We start from the raw sequence: 18,673 nt of genomic DNA on the forward strand, positions 1-18,673 counted from the left end.
AGATAGAGATTACTTATGATGTTAGGCTTATGATAATGAGAGCTTAAGAAAGGTTAATGAGCGCTTCGGAGCTCGGCCTCGAAAAGAGCTTCGTAAAGAATGATGATGAGAAGCGCTCATGAAGGAGAAGAACTTCCCCAAAAAAATGAACTCACGTCTTTCTTTTCTTCCTCTCCCCTCGCTTTTATAGCTTGCATGCCTTTCCACTTGCTAAAAAAGGCTAGCACCCATTAGCGACGTCGCTAATGGGTCCTTCCTCTTGGTGACGTGGCAGGGCGAGATTGAGCAGCGCCATTTGCGGCGGGAATGATTCTGAAACTGAATGCAAGGCCGAACTGAGGATTTTTCGCTTCTATAGCGAGCTCGTCCGAGCACCATGGCCCCTAGTGCTAGCCGATCTTGCCCTCCTGCTTGCACCATCGTTTCTCGCTGCCATTGAGCTTCTTGTTCTTTTTTAAAAAATTGGCTTCACACACCCGTCTTTAATTGGGTGTCCATCACAATGTTTGAACCGTAGTGGTCGTATCTCCAAAGCATGCAATTATTAAAATCTGTTTAGTGAACCCCGCCAGACTCAAGTGCTCCAGTTACTTATGCACACGGCTTGACCATTGGCTCTCTTTAGGGAAACCTGTCAAACTCAAGTATGCCTTGCTGTGTCTACACATGGAATGGTCGTCAAGTCCTTTACTTCAAGTTCTGGTAGCAGAACCATCTCAAAAGATGTGAAGATTCTATAACAGTTGTTCAAAGATGTCTAGCCATGTAAGCTTATTGAATGCATAGCCAAAACTCTTCCGTCTCAGCATAAATTTAGAAAACAAAACCTGCTACAACAGATAATTGGTACTCTTCAAATCTGCAACTTGCACTTTAGTAGCCCCGAGATCAAATGGGAAACTAATCATCTGTCCCACTGTGAGCATTCCTTTTAAAAAAATTGCACCATCCTCTAGGATCATAGGGAAAATACAAGAATTTCTAATCAGTAGAGCATAAACATAGATTAGCCCACAAATCTTCATACAAACCGCCTGGATCATATGGCATATAAGTCCATTGCCCAGGACCATGCATATATCTGTCACCTCCTGGGTCAAAAGCTTGCTCAAAATCCCCTACATCATAAGGTAACATCAGATTCCATATAGCATTAGGTAGCATCAGATACTGCCATATCCCGTGTGCAATTGGATCATCCAATTGACGATCATCAATCACACACATAGAAGCATTGGCAGTGCACCTTCACTCCCATTAGTATTGGAATCCCAATCATGCATACCTGAGTACATCAAGTCTCTTGTAAAATCCTCTTCATTAGGCTCAAAAGATGCATTTGAAAACATTTCTCTATCTCGTAGAGGCTCAAAATCAAGTAGTGCAGCATCTAACAACTGCATAACTTCATCATCTGCTGAATCTGAACAGACTCGCTCATGCATGAATATAGGTTGATCAGTATCCTTAGCATCTGTGTTTGAGAATCCTTCCAAGCTTCATCTAGTAAGCACATAAGGTCTAGGTCCACTGCTTCAGAAGATTCCTCCATCCTGCACATCTGAGGTTGTTGCAATAAACTAAGATTTCCACATATGACATGCATACTAAACGCATCTATAGTAAACTGCTCTTCAAGTCTTTCACCCTCATCCAAATATCTTTGCACTTCTGTAACACAAAGTTCAGCATACACATTGAAAATTTCATCTACTGCCCTGTCTGTATCATCGGCACAATGAAACCAATCATATTCATCAACTCTGCACCCCTTCTAAATCAACATCATTAAGGTCATAATCATTCTACCTTAGTGTGAGCTGTGTGTCACAAATTGTCAATAGAGAAGAGTTTTTCTCCCTCTCTAAATCACCATCATCAAATCTAGGGTCAGTCTGCCAGATTGGTAGCTCTAGGTCACAGAAGCGTGTCAAAGGAGTTTGCACCCTTTCTGAATCTTAATAATCGCGTTCAAGATCAGTTTTCCGATTTAGTAGCCGTGCTTTACAAAATCTTGTCAAGGAAGGAGTCTGCACCCCCTCTGAATCAACATTTTGCAGATCTTCAAGCACATACTCTTGCTTAGCCAAGTCCTCAAAATCTGGTACATCCAAATTCGGTAAATCTGGTATACCAAAATCCAAGGTCTTGCTGCTCTCAGCTATAGCCCTGCTTTGACCTATGATATATGTATCATTAATCAACTCTTTGGCAAAACATGTTCCAGTATCATCATTCACCTCTATGATAGAATATGTACCAGAAACACTTTGATCTGATTCTGAGTCAGTAGCAAACGTATCAATTGTAACCAAATCTTCATGCATGTCTACTTGAATATGGCTGCACTCATTCACCTATACGATTTTCTCTTGAGCTTTAGCCACTTCATTGTTTTGATTCCTTGATCTCTTTTCCTCCTGTACTAGAGGTATATGTTCTTGGAAAAAATCACCTTCTATATCTTGAAGCTGTAAAGACTCACCCTCAAAGACTTCTACTTCATGCACGGCATCTGCAAGACCCAACTTTGCATACATAGCTTTGACTATGTCTTCATCATTACCCTGTAAGAAGGTAGCATCCTACACGATAAACTCATCAATCACAACTTCTAACTTTGATCATACTTCCTCGGATATGTGCGTAGTCCGGTAGACTTGCACTCTGTTCTTGATAGCTTTCATACTGCTCATAACTTACCTATACAATAGCTTCTTTGAAATACTCCCAATTGTTGTTGCATACTCTAGTAACCTCTTGAATCTGCTCCTTCACATCTGAACTCACTAACTGCTGAAAAGATTTGATCATCAATTCTTTTGGTATCCCTTTTACCTTGGTCTCCAACTCATAGCACTCTAGGTAGCCCTCTGGATTGTATCCATCAAAGAGTCGTCTCTCGTCGTATACTGCATCTAAAGCTGCATCCAAAGCTTCATCCATTTGATTTTTCTTCTTTACGATCTCTACTTCAAGCAGAGATCCTTGAACCAATTGAAGCATCTTTGAAAAGTTTGAAACTGTAGATTTATCATCAAAACCATTTTCACTTAATTCTGCAATCATCTTCATCATCTGCTCTAAATTCTCCATCTTTACCTACCACCCCGGCTCGTTTCACGTCGGGTTCACCAAGAATGTCGAGGGATAATTGTGCGAAAGGTGAGCCGGGAAGGCATCCGGCCCCTGGCTGTGAGAGGTGCGGGAAACAAGGTGTAGCAGACGCTATTACCAACAACAGAATTTAAAACAAACAGTTCGTCTAATTTCCAGTTAATCGATAGAATCCATGGTTAACAAATCACTATAGAAGCTTAAATGATTTTACAAGAAAACATATGGCTTAAATCAGGTACTTAAACAAGAAATTGATGAAACTCTGCTTACTCTACCTTCTACTCCTCGATTCGAATGGCTAATGGATTTCGAGCAAGTTTAGGATGGCTTAAGAGTGACATAGGTTAAGCTTCGGAGATTAGAGAGTGTGTGCTCCTTGCCGCACTGTCGAAGCAAGGGACTTGCCAATACACCGTATGTGAGCCACAAACGGCTCCAAGCACACAACAAGACTAAACTAGCAAGCTCAAGAGAACAAAGGGTGTGTCACTCACCGCTCTACGCTCGCCTTTGTGGTGGATTCCTCGCCGCGATGAAGAAGAAGCTGCAGTCGTGCCGCGCTCAACCGCTTCACCGCTGTCGTGCCTTCGTAATGCTCGATCACACACACACACTCTCCCTCTCTCTCTCTCACACACACACACACACGAGGAGGTGAAGAAGAAGAAGATGGAGATGGAGCAAGAGCACTCTTCTATTGCACAAATGAGAGAATGAGTAAAAATTAGGTTTAGTTGGCTTTTATAGGAGCTCACCCCATTCACACTTGGGCGCCCATGCTTAACCAACTAATCCCTTGAATGTCCAAGTTAAAGTGCGCCTCTCATCGGCGATCACTCTACCTTTCCCTATTGGTCCGACAAGCCCGATACCTGACTCTAAATAAGACATAATACACGTCCGTCGTAGGTGATGGGGTGTCCGTGTGCCGTGAGGGTTAACATGCCCCCCTTCCTGATGTAGATTCCGTCCTCGGAAGCTATTGAGTTGAAGCTGGTTCGTCGAGGTGGAAGAGCATTTGAGATGAATGTCCTTAGCCTTCTTCAGTCACTGCAAAATCAAACAACATTGGCACAGTAATTGCATTCTCTTAAAAAGCATATGCAGTTTTAGGTAGACACATTGATTGGTCAAAGAATTTCAAACAATTTGTTAGCAATGAACATTAAATTGCAATGTAATCAAATGCATAAACAGATGTAAAGGTAAAAAATTAAACAAGTCCGGGGTCGCTAATTGGACGGTCGAAAGGCACTAGAGATCGAATATTAATACCATGGGTAAGATTCTTAATTTTCTGTGGTCAATTAAGTTGTTTAATCGCGAGAGCCAAGTATTCATGTTCGAGGGCTGACTAGAGGCTATATCTAGAAAACCTTGTAGTTAAGCTACCATAAAAGGAATTTCTCATGAAATCATCGCCTGACTGATTACTTTTTCTTTGACCCCCCAAAGTCTTTTCACATTGATTCAATTATGAAGTGGGTGCTTATTTTGTATGCCTTGGGTTTTTTGATTTTCAAGGAAAAGCGCCCACACTGGGAACCTCTAGGGCTCTAGTACCATAGGCGATACATGTGAGTGAAGTACCAATTTAAGCAGGGATTTCTCTTCCAGCTTAAAATTTTACATTGTGGCACTTTGATTTTTTGTTTGTTCATTTTCAGCATTTTAATTTTGTAACTTTGGGGGGTCATATAACACTGTTACCCTCCCCACGCTCATCACATTAGTAAACTCCCTTTATAATACTTAAGCTAAAGGTCAATAGGGTTAAGCCCACTAGAAAGCCCTAGTACATTTCATACAATGCTGCCTAAATCGGATTAAGAACCTAAGTAACCATTGCTTATTAGGAAGGCATTCCCCATGGTATTAAGAGAAGATTTCTAATACCTAGCTTGGTCAAACTAGCTTAGTCGGACTGCTTGATTTTTAAACCTAGACAAGTGATTATGACAAAACATTACATTGAATTAAATGTTTGATACTAAGACAATGCGTTGAATATTATGCTACCAATCACAATCAAAGCAGACAATCATAGATGCAAAAAGATAAGGGCAATGCTAATGGACAAGAAACACCTGTTTGTGTTGATGGTCGCGCTTGATTTGAAGTGTGAACGAGAGAAAGGTTCCATGAAGGTCCAAATCCTATCAATAGCAACACGCTCCTGTACACACTAGAAAACAAAAGGAATACCTCCAAGAGGCACATTAGTGGGAAAAGATAACTTCGCTAATCTCTCAACTCTAAAATAGAAACACTCCTATCGTACTAATCTTACTTGCCCTCCATCATTCAAGTGATGAGGATCAAAGGTGTTTTATGGCATAGGTTTCTGTTTCACTGTACCAGATGTGACATGTGTAGGTCTGAGTCAATGTTTTGACTTTAATGTGCATACTCATTTGCTAATTGCTCTTGCTCTTTTTTTCTTTTTTTTTTGAGTATAAAGCTTTATATGTACATTCCCTAAGATTGGGAGATATAGAGGTCAGGAAAAAAGGTTGAGAGGGAAACAAGTGAATAATGGATGTCAGCAAACACTCCCTCCTTCCTTGGGTAGATCATACCGTTTGAAATGAGCTTGTCACCCTTTGAAACCAATTGTTCCAGTTGGTAATAGGTGAGGATTTTTTCCAGTAGTTTTCTATTACCCTAGGTGCCTCGTCAAGTTGCAAGGGTGGTAAGGTACTCTCCCAGGATCGAACTTGAAGTGGTACATCAGGTGATTCTTGAACACTGGGAGGTGTGGATTCTTTTGTAGCTTCATGGAGGTCCACTACTATAGATGGAGGCTATGTAGAAGCTTTTACCTCTATGGATGTATTACATGATGAGTTAGAATCTTCATGGGACTCCCCCCTTCCTGAGCTAGGTGGAACAAATCGTTCTTTCTTTGGTACCCAAACTAGCTCGGGAGCGGGTGTGTAGCATTCTGTGATTTTTTTCTTTCCACGATCATTGATTCGTTTTGGAGCTATGGGATTGGGCTCACTTGGGTCAGGTGATAGGTAAGAGCACAATCTACGTTTTGGAACCCAGATTTGATCATTTCCTTGATAGTAGCCTTGGGCTTCCAATAGTCGTTTAGGGATCCAACGCAGCGTTTCTTTACACTTCTTGGAGCGAGTGGTACGTTTCTTACAAGGCTTCTGTTTTTTAGCACTAGCTATGGTCACTAAAGAAGCTTTAGGGACCCACTTGTATGTTTTCTTCGTGACATTAGGATGAGTCTTGTCAAAAGCGATATGCATTGCTTGTAGCATATTTAAGGGTATAGGCATTTCATCCCCCTCAGGTGTTACCCAGGTCGTCCCCCTATTTCCCCAAGTGTCTATGGTTGATGCTAGGTGGACCCAATCCACATTGTCTAATTCCGTCATACCTGGTAACACATCCATGTAAGGAGAATCTTGGCCAATGTCTGTATCCTTCTTACAAGTGTAACAATATTGTAGTGGGGCCGAGTGAACTGTGGTGTCAGAGCGATGATCAATAATGGTTTTACTCCCTAAGGGGTGTACCTTACCAGTCACCAAATCCACTCTAAGGACAGAGTCTTGGAATTGCAAATAGACATGATTTTTAGACCAATCATGAACCATTTGTGCTTCCCTCATGAATGGTCGTCCTAAAATCATTTCATATGACATAAGGTGTTTAGAGAAATCCATTACAATGAACGTATGTCGTACCTTGTGTCCTGGAACTTTGATCTTAAGATCCTTGAGCATTCCCATAGGTTTGGCTATGGTACCATTTGCCATCTTTACCACAATGTTAGTAACACTGAGGCGGGGTTTTCCCATGGATTCCCAACAATCTTTTGTAACGATGCTAACTCCCGCACCACCATCAAGAATTCCCTTTATAGTTAATCCCTTGGTAGTGATGGGTAGGGTCGCATTAGACTCGTCGCCTTCAAAATACTGCCCTAATTCGTTAATGGGTACCTCGATCACAGACTCGTGTCCATCTAAGTCAAGTGATTGCACATGATTTTCCTCATCAATCATAATCGAGTCAGGCCTATTTGGTTGCGCAAACTGCGGTAATCCCGTTCGTAGCTCTCCGTTAAGGAATGCTCGAAGTGCAAGGAATAACTCAGGATCTCCATACAGCTTTGCTATGATCGTGGTTCGGACCTCAGAAGACATGAAGTCCACTAGTTTGGCAACATTCATTGGCGTTTTGCAGGGTGTAGGTCCTTGACTAGGAACTGGTGAGGATGGAATCTCATATTCCTCAATGGGATCAGGTATTCCTTCGTTAAACATCCTTTCCAACAAGAAGGGTGTATGCTCACTTTCTGATGTCCCGTCCTCACTCCCTTCTTGGATGATACTAGATATGGCTAACGGTCTATGGTTCATGTGGGGTGGATGAACTTGCGTGGGAAACACTGTGTCATGAATTTTGACATGCATGGGTTCTGGTTCTAGTTTCCTTTGAGTCTCCTCCACTAAACCTCTTAGATGTTTCACCTGCTTAATCTCGTCTACTGGGTTTGGGTACGTCCCAATCTTCTTTTTACGATTCTTCCCTTTTTGCCCGTGCTATTTATCTTGGGGGTCTTGGATTGGATTTGGAAACACTTATGGTGTTTTCAGAGGCTCTTTATGATTTTCTCTTATTCGGTTTTCATTTGGTTCCATGTTACGGTTTTCTGTGTCGGTCTTTCTCTTTGTGGTATTGGTTCTAGTCTCCATTGTCTCGACTGAATCTGAATCATCCTCGAGGTCATTCATATACACGGGGTCATCTCCTGTACCTATGTTTGTTTTGGAACTTGGCTTTGAATTTTCCGTATTCTGCGACTTCTTCCTTCGTGTCTTCTTTTTCTTTGCTTGGATAATTGACGCAGTATCTCTCTCTTCGAGGATATGGCCTGGCCCTTGAAGCATGGACCGTGTAATCGCATAAGCGGGTGCGACGGGTGGTATTGGCGATGTCACACTAGCAATTTCGACCAAATTTAGGGGTGTGATTTTAGGCGCATTTGGGTTATAGGGGCATTGGGCAATCAAGTGATCTATGCCACAACGATTACATGTGAGTATTGGCATTGCAGACGTGCTCCCTTGATTCATTTGCATCTGTGCAGCATTCTTTTGCAGCCTAATAGGGCACTCCGCTACTCGATGTGGTCCACCACACTCGTAGCATTGAAGAGGTGGCCTCCTAGCCTGGGTGTTGATATTTTGACCTCTGGATGCGAGAGCAGCAGCTTGATAAACCGGCTTGACTTGTCCCCAACAATCTTCCATGTAGTATATAGGACACTCTTCCAATGTATCAAGTCCGTAGGCAATACTAGTGTCTATTTCCTCCTCACAGCCATCTGCATAAGCATTTGATGGCTCGCAACCCACTTGGTTCATAGGGGCGACTCTTGGATGCGGGGGCTGCGGTCCTAGCACAGGAGGTGGTAGCGGTGTAGCTTGTACAACATTTTGAGATCTAGGGACCATGTGTTGCGGTAGTTGCTCAACAGGTGGAGTAGGCATCAATACAGGAGCTCGAGGCGCATCCGTCCAGGCTACAGGTGGTCTATTTGCCATCATACGTTTGATCATTAAACAATCCTTAGCTTGGTGACCATACCTACCACATGCGTTGCAAGTTCCATTAAATTTTACTCTAAACGTAGGGCACTCACTAGTGCTATGTGGACCTAAGCAAATGGAACACCATTGTTGCTCCCTTCTTGGATACATGTGACTATTTTGAGGGGGTCGATTATCCTTAAGAGACTCTTGGATTGCCTTGGTGAGGTCTGTCAAGAATGTCTCAAATACCTTTGGCTCATTGGCAATGGGCTTTGCAGTCATGGGTTCATACTCAATGGCTTGTGAGCTAGTGGATCTCGTGTCAGTAGACACCCTCATGCCTGCTATCATCAAGTTGTCCTCTAATTGGATTGCATTGGCAGTGACATCTTCCCAGGTTGTGATACCTCTAATCACTAGTCCATTATAGATTCCTTCATTCCTCAACCCTCGAATGAATCGATCAAGCAGTTGGTTATTGTTGAAGCGCTCATTTACAGGGCAACGAGAGTTTAAGTGCTTTAGACGACTAATGAAGTCCCTTACTGACTCTCCTTCCTTACGTTCGGCCTTCTGTAGCTGAGATGCTACACCCCAAAGCACACCTTCTCGTATGTACTCCTTTAGAAACAACCTTCGAAGGGTAGGGTAGATTGTTTTCTCGTCCACCCTTAGGGTCCTATACCAATCTCTAGCCTTCCCACTTAATGTCAAGCTTAAGGCATTGCACTTATGTAGTTCGTTGCGTTCCCCTAAGGAATCACATACTTGTTCAAACACTTCAATGTGTTTCCTAGCATCTTCGTCGCCATTGAATTTTTGCGTGAGTTTGGCAATTTGTACTGCCTTACTTCTAGGCTCTCTATCAGATGCGTGACGCATATTTTCTGCAATAGATCGACCTATGGTTTGAGCAAACGCTGCCAAGTCACCTATGTGAGGAGGTAGGGCTGGTGGAGGTACTCTTGGAATCATATGTGGGAGAGGGATGGGTGCCGGTCTTGGCATATGTGTGGATGATGCAGGATATGGAACATAACCGGGCATAGGTCCACTCGGATAAGGGCTAGGGAGCGGCACTCGAGGAGCGTAAGCAAGTGGTACTATTGGAGGTGTGGGGGCCATGTGTGCATAAGGGGCTAGAGGCACATATGGTCGAGGCCCCATATTAGGTACTACGACACTAGGTAGTGGCACTGCGCTAACCGTAGATGTCATCGGTACATTCTCTGTCAGGCTTATCCCTGGAGTGAGCACTGTGTTTTCCTTAATAGAGGGTTGAGCCAAGTTAGGGAAGCTGAAGTTTTCGCTCGGAGGCTCAGATTGCATAGAGACCCTAGGTGAAATGACGTAAGATGGGTCCATGGGGCTCATTAGAGGAGTCTCCATTTGTGATAGAGTAGGCTGTTGAGCCTTGCTCGTATCCAGAAATCTCATGGGGCCAATTGAGAGTATATTTACCCCTCGGTTTTGCCTTTCTGATTGAATAATGCCATGGATAACATTACAGATCATTTTCTGTTGATCTTCGATGCTCGTGGCACTAGAGGTGGATTGTACAATCTCTATCCATCCTACATGGTAGGCGTGGCCAGAGTGTAGATCCGTCAACACCTCAGTGTGGAGGTCGTATATCCAATGATCATTAATGAACAATCCTTCTAGAGTCGACGTGTTAACGGTTTCTTGTGAGGTAGAAGCAATGTTGCTCCTCGTGGTTTTACTTGTCACCAACGGTACTCTAGAGGGAACTTCTGAAGGAGGCAGCTCAACAGGGCCTTCTTGGTAAGAAGTTGGTAGGATATCCACATGGACACTCTTTGGGGGTGTGGGGTCCACGTGCGATGTGAAAGGAGATTCCACTTCCCCACCCCCTTCGTGTGCTTCATTTGCATCAGGTTCCGAGCGAGTAGCTCTACCTAATGTTTCCATGAAACGGCTAAACATACTAGTACTAGGCTGTGGAGCTTCGAGAGGTGCATGGCCTTCTCTCTCAGTGTTTTGGGTAGGGTATGCTTCCATGATTTCTGAGTCGGAGGAGGAATCACTAGCGGCTATTTTAGGGTCTTGGGTGGTGCTACCTTGTGTCCCTGCTGAGGGTCTAGAGCTTATCGTGGATGGGTAATGGGTGTCCGTATGAATAGAGGCACCCTCAATATGCTCGTGTTCTAGCACCCGCCCAGAGCGTAAGTGCATGTGCTTTTGATACCCTAAGGTGTCAAAAAGCTGCTCTAGGAGGCCTTGTGACTAGTTTTTTGCGTGTTTTTTGTTTGTTTTTTTGCTAGATTTTTTAGAGCGTGTCGTGGAATGGGTCGTGTGATAGCTCGAAACGAGCGTATCGGTCAGAGGGTCGTGCCGTGCTTTACAGCCCTCCGTTTGATCACTCTATGCCCTCGGAATCCCTAAAACTGTCAATTTCCAGTAGGGAACTAGGCCCAAACTAGAAAGTCTAAGGGTGCAAGTGGGAAGAGAAAGGAGGAGAGTGGAGGACTTGTCCCACATGCTCTCATTCTCTCTTGAGGGAGTAGGGTATATATATAAGAGTGAGTCTAGTATATATCATAAGACTGAGGACTGAGGCCTGGGCTTGGGCTTGGGCTTGGGCTTGGGCTTGGGCTTGGGCTTGGGCTTGGGAAAATGATCCCGATCTACCTTTTATACAAACCAACCCGTCTGTTTTAAGAGTCACGTTTTTTATTTTCGAAAAATTTAGCCGCTCGCTCGCGTTTTTTTTTTCACTTTTTTTTTTTTTTAAATTAAATTTTTTTTTTCAGAATTTTTTTTAACTCTTTTTTTTTTCTTTTCTTTTTTTGATGCAGAAAATACAGAAATTGAAAACGCAGAAATTGAAAATGCAGAAAATTTAAAAAAACGCAGAAATGCAGGAAATTGCAGAAATTGAAAACGCCGAAATTGAAAATGCAGAAATTGAAGAAATTGAAAAAACGCAAGAAATGCAGAAAATTGAAAAAAGCACAGACAATAGCAGAAATTGAAACTTGGCAGAAAATGCAGAAAACGCAAAAAACAGAAATCTCCACACACTCCTTCCCTGCCTTTCCTATGATAGAAGTTGCACCACAAAAAAGCGTAAAGTGCTAACCGAGCTTAGTGTAGGGCATATCCCTGGCAGCGGCGCCAAAAATGTGCGCTCCTTGCCGCACTGTCGAAGCAAGGGACTTGCCAATACACCGTATGCGAGCCACAAACGGCTCCAAGCACACAACAAGCCTAAACTAGCAAGCTCAAGAGAACAAAGGGTGTGTCACTCACCGCTCTACGCTCGCCTTTGTGGTGGATTCCTCGCCGCGATGAAGAAGAAGCTGCAGTCGTGCCGCGCTCAACCGCTTCGCCGCCATCGTGCCTTCGTAATGCTCGATCGCACACACACTCTCCCTCTCTCTCTCTCTCACACACACACACACGAGGAGGTGAAGAAGAAGAAGATGGAGATGGAGCAAGAGCACTCTTCTATTGCACAAATGAGAGAATGAGTAAAAATTAGGTTTAGTTGGCTTTTATAGGAGCTCACCCCATTCACACCTCGGCGCCCATGCTTAACCAACTAATCCCTTGAATGTCCAAGTTAAAGTGCGCCTCTCATCGGCGATCACTCTACCTTTCCCTATTGGTCCGACAAGCCCGGTACCTGACTCTAAATAATACATAATACACGTCCGTCGTAGGTGATGGGGTGTCCGTGTGCCGTGAGGGTTAACAGAGAGCTTTAGGAATGACTTAAGGGCGAGGTTTTCTTAGGCTTGGGAGATTAGAGAGATTTAGAATGGCTTAAGGCTTAAGCTTGAGATTATCAAGAGCTTAAGAAATTAATCCAGCGAGCTTAAGAGCTTTAAGAGATTATGAGGAGTTTTCGAATATGGATATCATGAGGAGTTTAAGAGTTTGTCGATTATCAAGAGCTTAATAACTCCGGATAAGGAGACACGCGATGATGAGGAGGAGGCCTCAGAGATTAAGAGATTATAGCTTATGGGGCTTAAGCGCCTCAAGATTATGAGGAGGAGAGCTTAAGAATATCGAGCTCTAAGGAGGGGAAGAAGAGCACCAAGATGATGAGGTGGAGGAATGCCTCAAATCACACATTTTTCTTCTTAATATGGATGCATGTCTCCTTGGCTTAAAATAGCTAGGCACCCATTAGCGACATCGCTAATGGGTCCTAGCCCTTGATGGCGTGGCAGTTGTTTCTAGACCAGCACCAAATCCGGTGCGATCAGCACCAAAAAGCATCGCGATGGCGTGCTCTTCAACTTTCGCTTCATCACCGACGTCATCCAACAATCGTCTCAGCCTGCGCGAGCGTTTTTTCCTTGCGCAGTTTTTCCTCTCGCTGCCACCACGACCTGGCTCCTTATTTTCCCTTCGCTTCACATTCACTCACTCCCTATTAATTTAGGGTGACCTCGGGCGGCCTTTTTTTCATTCCCTTGGGCGGCCTTGCCCCTTGGCTTCTTTTTGACACTTAAAGGAAACCCCATATACATATCGACTAAAGCATCACCAAGCTCAACAACTTTCTTTAGTATCTCGTCCAACAATCTCATCAAGGATTCTCTCACCTTGGGATAAATCCCGCAGTCAATGCATTCCAAGTGATCACATTCCGAACACGAATCACTTCAAGCACTTTTTTGTACTTTACGAGAAGTACACCACATTTGGCGTACATGTAGGCTATTGTAGTACCGCTGTTGGCAATATACCCTGCTATCAATGCACTGCATAAGATAACATTTTGGACAAATTCTCCTCGAGCACTTACTCTTTTGCATTCCAAAATCCAGACTGCAACTCATTGACCAAGCGGACCAGAGTGGTATGGAAACGGGCCCCGATGAATATTTACCGGCCAATATCTTTGTAATCGGAACTTCGATCACTGATCTGAAAAGACCACCACGCTGCACAAAGTGAGCACTTCATCCCGACGCATTCATTTTGTTTTTGTACCCTCAGCTGCACTTGCCCAATCCGGTACCGATCTACTACTAACTCAACTTAAAACTGTCATAACTTCTTACCCGTAGCTTCAGCTGTAGTTACCCAATCCGGTGCAGATCTGCTAGTGACTCAACTTAAAATTGTCATAACTTCTTACCTATAGCTCCGATTGATGAGCCGTAAAGATAGGCATGTAGAGCTTTTTGAGTACTTCAACTTGGATAAATAAAATTCCAGCTATGACCACTTCAAGAATACTCACTGCTTGGCATTACCAAGACATCTTCTGGCCCTTAGAGCCACATCTGGCACACTTTTAACTTATAACTTGGCTTGTTAGCAAGCCCTTATAACTACTAATTAATCATGTAAGATTCAAACAAACCTGATTCACTTTCCTTTGCTCATTTTCTTGTCATGGGAGCGGAGCGGCGTGACATTCACGCCCTCTTAACCTGCACAGCCTCCGGTCTATGCCAACCGGTCTTCAAGCTGCATCTTCTATAAATACCTTAAGTTACTTTTCATCAAGCTCACGTAGTTGATAAAGGTATGTAAAACAAAAAGAAGTTGTAAATCATAACATCAATAGTCTAGCTCAATTATCTAGTAGTTGTTCCATCACAATCCTTGAACCGTAGTGGTCGAATCTCCAAAGCATGTAATTATGAAAATCTGTTTAGTGAACCCCGTCAAACTCAAGTGCTCCAGTTACTTATGCACATGGCTTGACCATAAGCTCTCTTTAAGGAACCTTGTCAAGCTCAAATATGCCTTACTCTGTCTGCACACGGAATGGTCGTCAAGCCCTTTACTTCAAGTTCTTGTAGCAGAACCATCTCAAAAGATGTGAAGATACGATAACAATTGTCCAAGACATCAACTGGAAGCTAGCCATGTAAACTTATTGATCATATAACCAAAAACACGTCTGTCTTAGCATACATCCAAAAACAAATCTACTAGTAACCTGTACAGGAAAATAAATGATATCTCTGAATCTGCAAGTTGCTCTTCAATAGCTCCCATCAAATGGAATAATAAGAAATTTCCCCAATAGTGGAGCAACATAATATCCACAGAGGAATCCCAAACTCCAAGCAAGTGTTTCCGAGCTAATACAAAATCGAGAGACATCTAGCAAAGCACCTTGAACATATCCATGTTGTAAAATTGATGCAACTCATGATCAAGCAAGAAAGCATATTCAAAAGTACATTTTTACAATTTTTAACTTCACATATGCATCTTCTCCATCATCTATGTTACGGCCTCCAAACATCACTTGTGCTTCCAAAATTTCAATGGACGGACATATACATGGTCTCCCATAGGCCATCTATGGTCAAATTTCCAAAAACCAAAAGTCACGTAATGGTTTTGAAGAGTCAACTGTCCAAAAACCAGATAACTCTTTTGGTGTGTCAATTGATTAATATCCATGTCTCTCTCTCTCTCTCTCTCTCTCTCTCTCTCTCTCTCTCCCCCCCCCCCCCCCCCCATAGTCAAAGACTCAAATGTCATTTGCATTGATGATAGACACATGCGAGTATGAATGTAAAATCCCTACAAAATTCAAGTCCTAAAAAATATCGCTTAGTTCTTGGATATCTTTGTGGTCTTGCTAAACGTGACTATAACTATAACTAGAACAACTTCAACACCAATAGCTCTTCCCATCTTGCATCCTTCCTCTAAAAAATAGCCTTTCCTTGGGCTCTTTGATATTCAAATTGATTTGAAAATGTATTCTTGCGTGCCTTTTTAGCCTTTGACATGTGGATACTCTCCACAAAGAAGTCAACGTAGAACACGCATGCATCTCAGCCACAAGACCTTGGATGGAACCACACTTCATCCTTGGCTTATAGTAAATATTGGCTAGATTCCAAATTACAAAACCATCTTTGATGATCTTGGTGATGTCCTGCCATACTAAAAGTGAATTGGCCAAGGAAATCTCATTGACCTCATTGGGATTGGGCCATTACACATTTGAGAATGCTGGCTACTAGGCACTTCTGCAGCTTGAGAGAAACCATGGACTTCACGCGAGGTGACACTCACTATTCGCCCGTCTCTCTCTCTCTCTCTCTCTCTCTCTCTCTCTCTCTCTCTCTCTCTCTCTCTCTAAATGGACACATACTTAGGCCCTGGCCCTTAGGCCCTGGCCCTAATGCTATCGACAGAGAGTACGTGGAATGCAGCTTGACAATGGGGACCACTAGAATGGTATAACCTCTCTATCACACAAGTGTGGTAGATTCGTTATGCCATTTACCTCTTGAATAACAGGTCTTGAGTTCAACTCTCCTCGTCGGATAGATCTTTAAGGTCACTCGGGATAGTTTCCTACGACGTTAAAATTCTTGTGTGTGTGGGTATGCTAATAAAGAGGAAAATGGTATAATCTTTTTATCACCGAAGTGTGGTAGATTGGTTATGCCATTTCCCTCTTGAATAAGAGGTCTTGAGCTCAACTCTCCTCGCCGGATAGATCTTTAAGGTCTCTTGGGATAGTTTCCTACAAAGTTAAAATTCTCTCCTTCTTCTTCTTCTTCTTCTTCTTCTTCTCCCTCTCCCTCTGTGTGTGTGTGTGTGTGTGTGTGTGTGTGTGTGTGTGTGTGTGTGTGAGAGAGAGAGAGAGAGAGAGAGAGAGAGAGAGAGAGAGAGAAAATATACCGACTATAGTATCTTCTGAATGAGCAAGGAGAGGATCCCCGCTGCAGGTTGCAAGCCTGCAGGCAAGCTGCATAAGCTCTTGCTCACCTACTGGCTCTCTCTTTAAATAAATACCGCTAATACTTTAAAGATGTCAGATTCCTCATGCAGGTTGCACCATCCTCCTCAACCTTCGCATGCACCTCTTGCTACTTCTCCTTACCATCCTCCTCAGCCTTGTAAGTAGGATACACCTCCCCCAAGCCCAAGGGCTTCCTTCTCATCGCGACGCACACAGAGAGCCGTAAAACATCTTGCAAAATATTGGCTAGGCAAGTGATGAATGAGTTTGGCAGTTTCCTCAGGAATCCCATAACTTGGAAGAAACACCCCAGCTCGAGCTTCACCATTCTCATTGTCCTCATTGTCATCATCCAAACCTAAAAAGTTGATGGGAGCTCTATAAGAGAGCAGCTGCTCCGCCTGAACTTGCATTGTGTGCAGCTATGCTAGATTTTGCAGCTTCTTCATCACGAGGAAAAAAGAGAGAGAGAGAGAGAGACACACACACACAGAGAGAGAGAGAGAGAGAGAGAGAGAGAGAGAGAGAGAGAGAGAGAGAGAGAGAGAGAGAGAGAGAGAGAGAGAGAGAGAGAGAGAGAGAGAGAGAGAGAGAGAGAGAGATCAATTAGCATGCAACCGGATGAGTAGCTGAGAGAAAGAGAGAGAGAGATTCTCTTTAAACCTCATCCACTCACGGCTGGAGACACAGGAAAACGTCTCTTTGTGTTATTTGAGCGCAAAGGCTTCTACTCTGCATCCATCGCTACAATATAGGCTTGATCCAAAGCTCGCAGAAACAATGAGAGCTAATCTGATGAGTCAACCAAAAGTGTTGAAGTGCACGCCGTTGCTTGATAATGGCCATGGCTCCATCTGCTCTAACCTCTCACATTATGCACGGGAGAGAGACAGAGAGAGAGAGAGAGGAGAAGAAGAAGGAAGAGAGAGAGGGAGCTGAGAGATAGATAGATAGATAGATAGATTGAATTATTGTCCATAGAGGTCAGATTTGACCCATGGGACCGAAAACAAAACATTACAATCACTTTTCCTAAGTGAGGGCGATCGATACATATCAGTTAGGGACTGAGGGTCCATCAAAAGAAAAAGTAAAACCTAAGGGGGGTCTTGTGTGGCAGGGGCCAGTTTAGGAGTTCGAAACTCCTAGATGATGGCCTTCCCTCCGCGGTAAACTACCCACTTGCCTTTGGCTCGTGCTTCACTCACTTTATTCAACTCTTCACCTTTGTTCTTGACTTGTGTAGGAGTGAGTTCTTCGGCTATCCAAAATCCGGTGTCTCTAAGGAGATGTGATTGCTGGAGTAGTCAAAGCCGTTCCTCTTTGTCTTTGAACTCAAGAATGACATGTCCACTAGGTGTGTGCTTGGTGTTGAATTTGTTGACGATACATTCTACCGCATCGTAGTCGACATGGACCGGTTTAAGAGTTTCGATGAGGAGGTTGATTAGTTTGCTGAAGTCTTGTTTGCACTCATTCCATGCTTGGGGCAGCCCTCCAATGCAAAGCTTAAGGCATTCTCTTCTTGAATCTAAAGTTCCTGCAGTTCTATTTTCACATAGGTTTCCACTTTGGCAAGTGCGATCGTGTGAGCTTGAGTGACTTTTTCTTCGACTTCCTTCACCTTGTCTGTTGTGAGGCCCGCCATGGAGTCAAATGGTGCCTCGAGCGTGCTAAGGCGCGCTTTGAGGTGGCGGTTTTCTTCCATGACCATGTTGAGGGCAGCTTGCAATTGTCCAATACGATCGGTTTTTCTCGGAGCTACTCGGACTGCGGCAAAGCTAGCCTGCTCTCCCTGTTGTTTTTTGGGCTGTGAGTCGCCATCTTTTCACTCGCTGGAGGGGGCTTTGGTGAGAACATTAGTTTACTTACTGTCGCAAACTAGAGCAAAAATGCTCACTGTAGCAAAACAAAGCAATCAATGCACGAACCGGGGCTCTATTTGATTGCTTAATATTGCTCAATATTGCACAGAATCAACCTTCTTACTGTTGTTTGTGAGGTCGACACAAACCAGAACCATTTGCTTACTGTTGTTTGCAATCAATGTGGGAACAAAGGCTATTGCTCACAAAATCAAGCTGCTTACTGTCGTGTGTGAGGTCCCAAACCAGAACTCTCGGCGGCAGCAAACCAGGTTCTGCTTGGCTTCCTTCTTGTGGTCGGCAGACCAAAAATGGCTGATGTTCTCGGTCAGCTGCACGGGCTTGCACATTATACCTACGATCCCACCAAATTTAAGGCTACGCCCTTCAATACTGTCATCTGATCGAATTAGATACATGCAGTA

Source organism: Adiantum capillus-veneris, chromosome 25 (assembly GCF_014529385.1).
Source record: "Adiantum capillus-veneris isolate H3 chromosome 25, ASM1452938v2, whole genome shotgun sequence".
Classification (NCBI taxonomy): Eukaryota; Viridiplantae; Streptophyta; class Polypodiopsida; order Polypodiales; family Pteridaceae; genus Adiantum; species Adiantum capillus-veneris.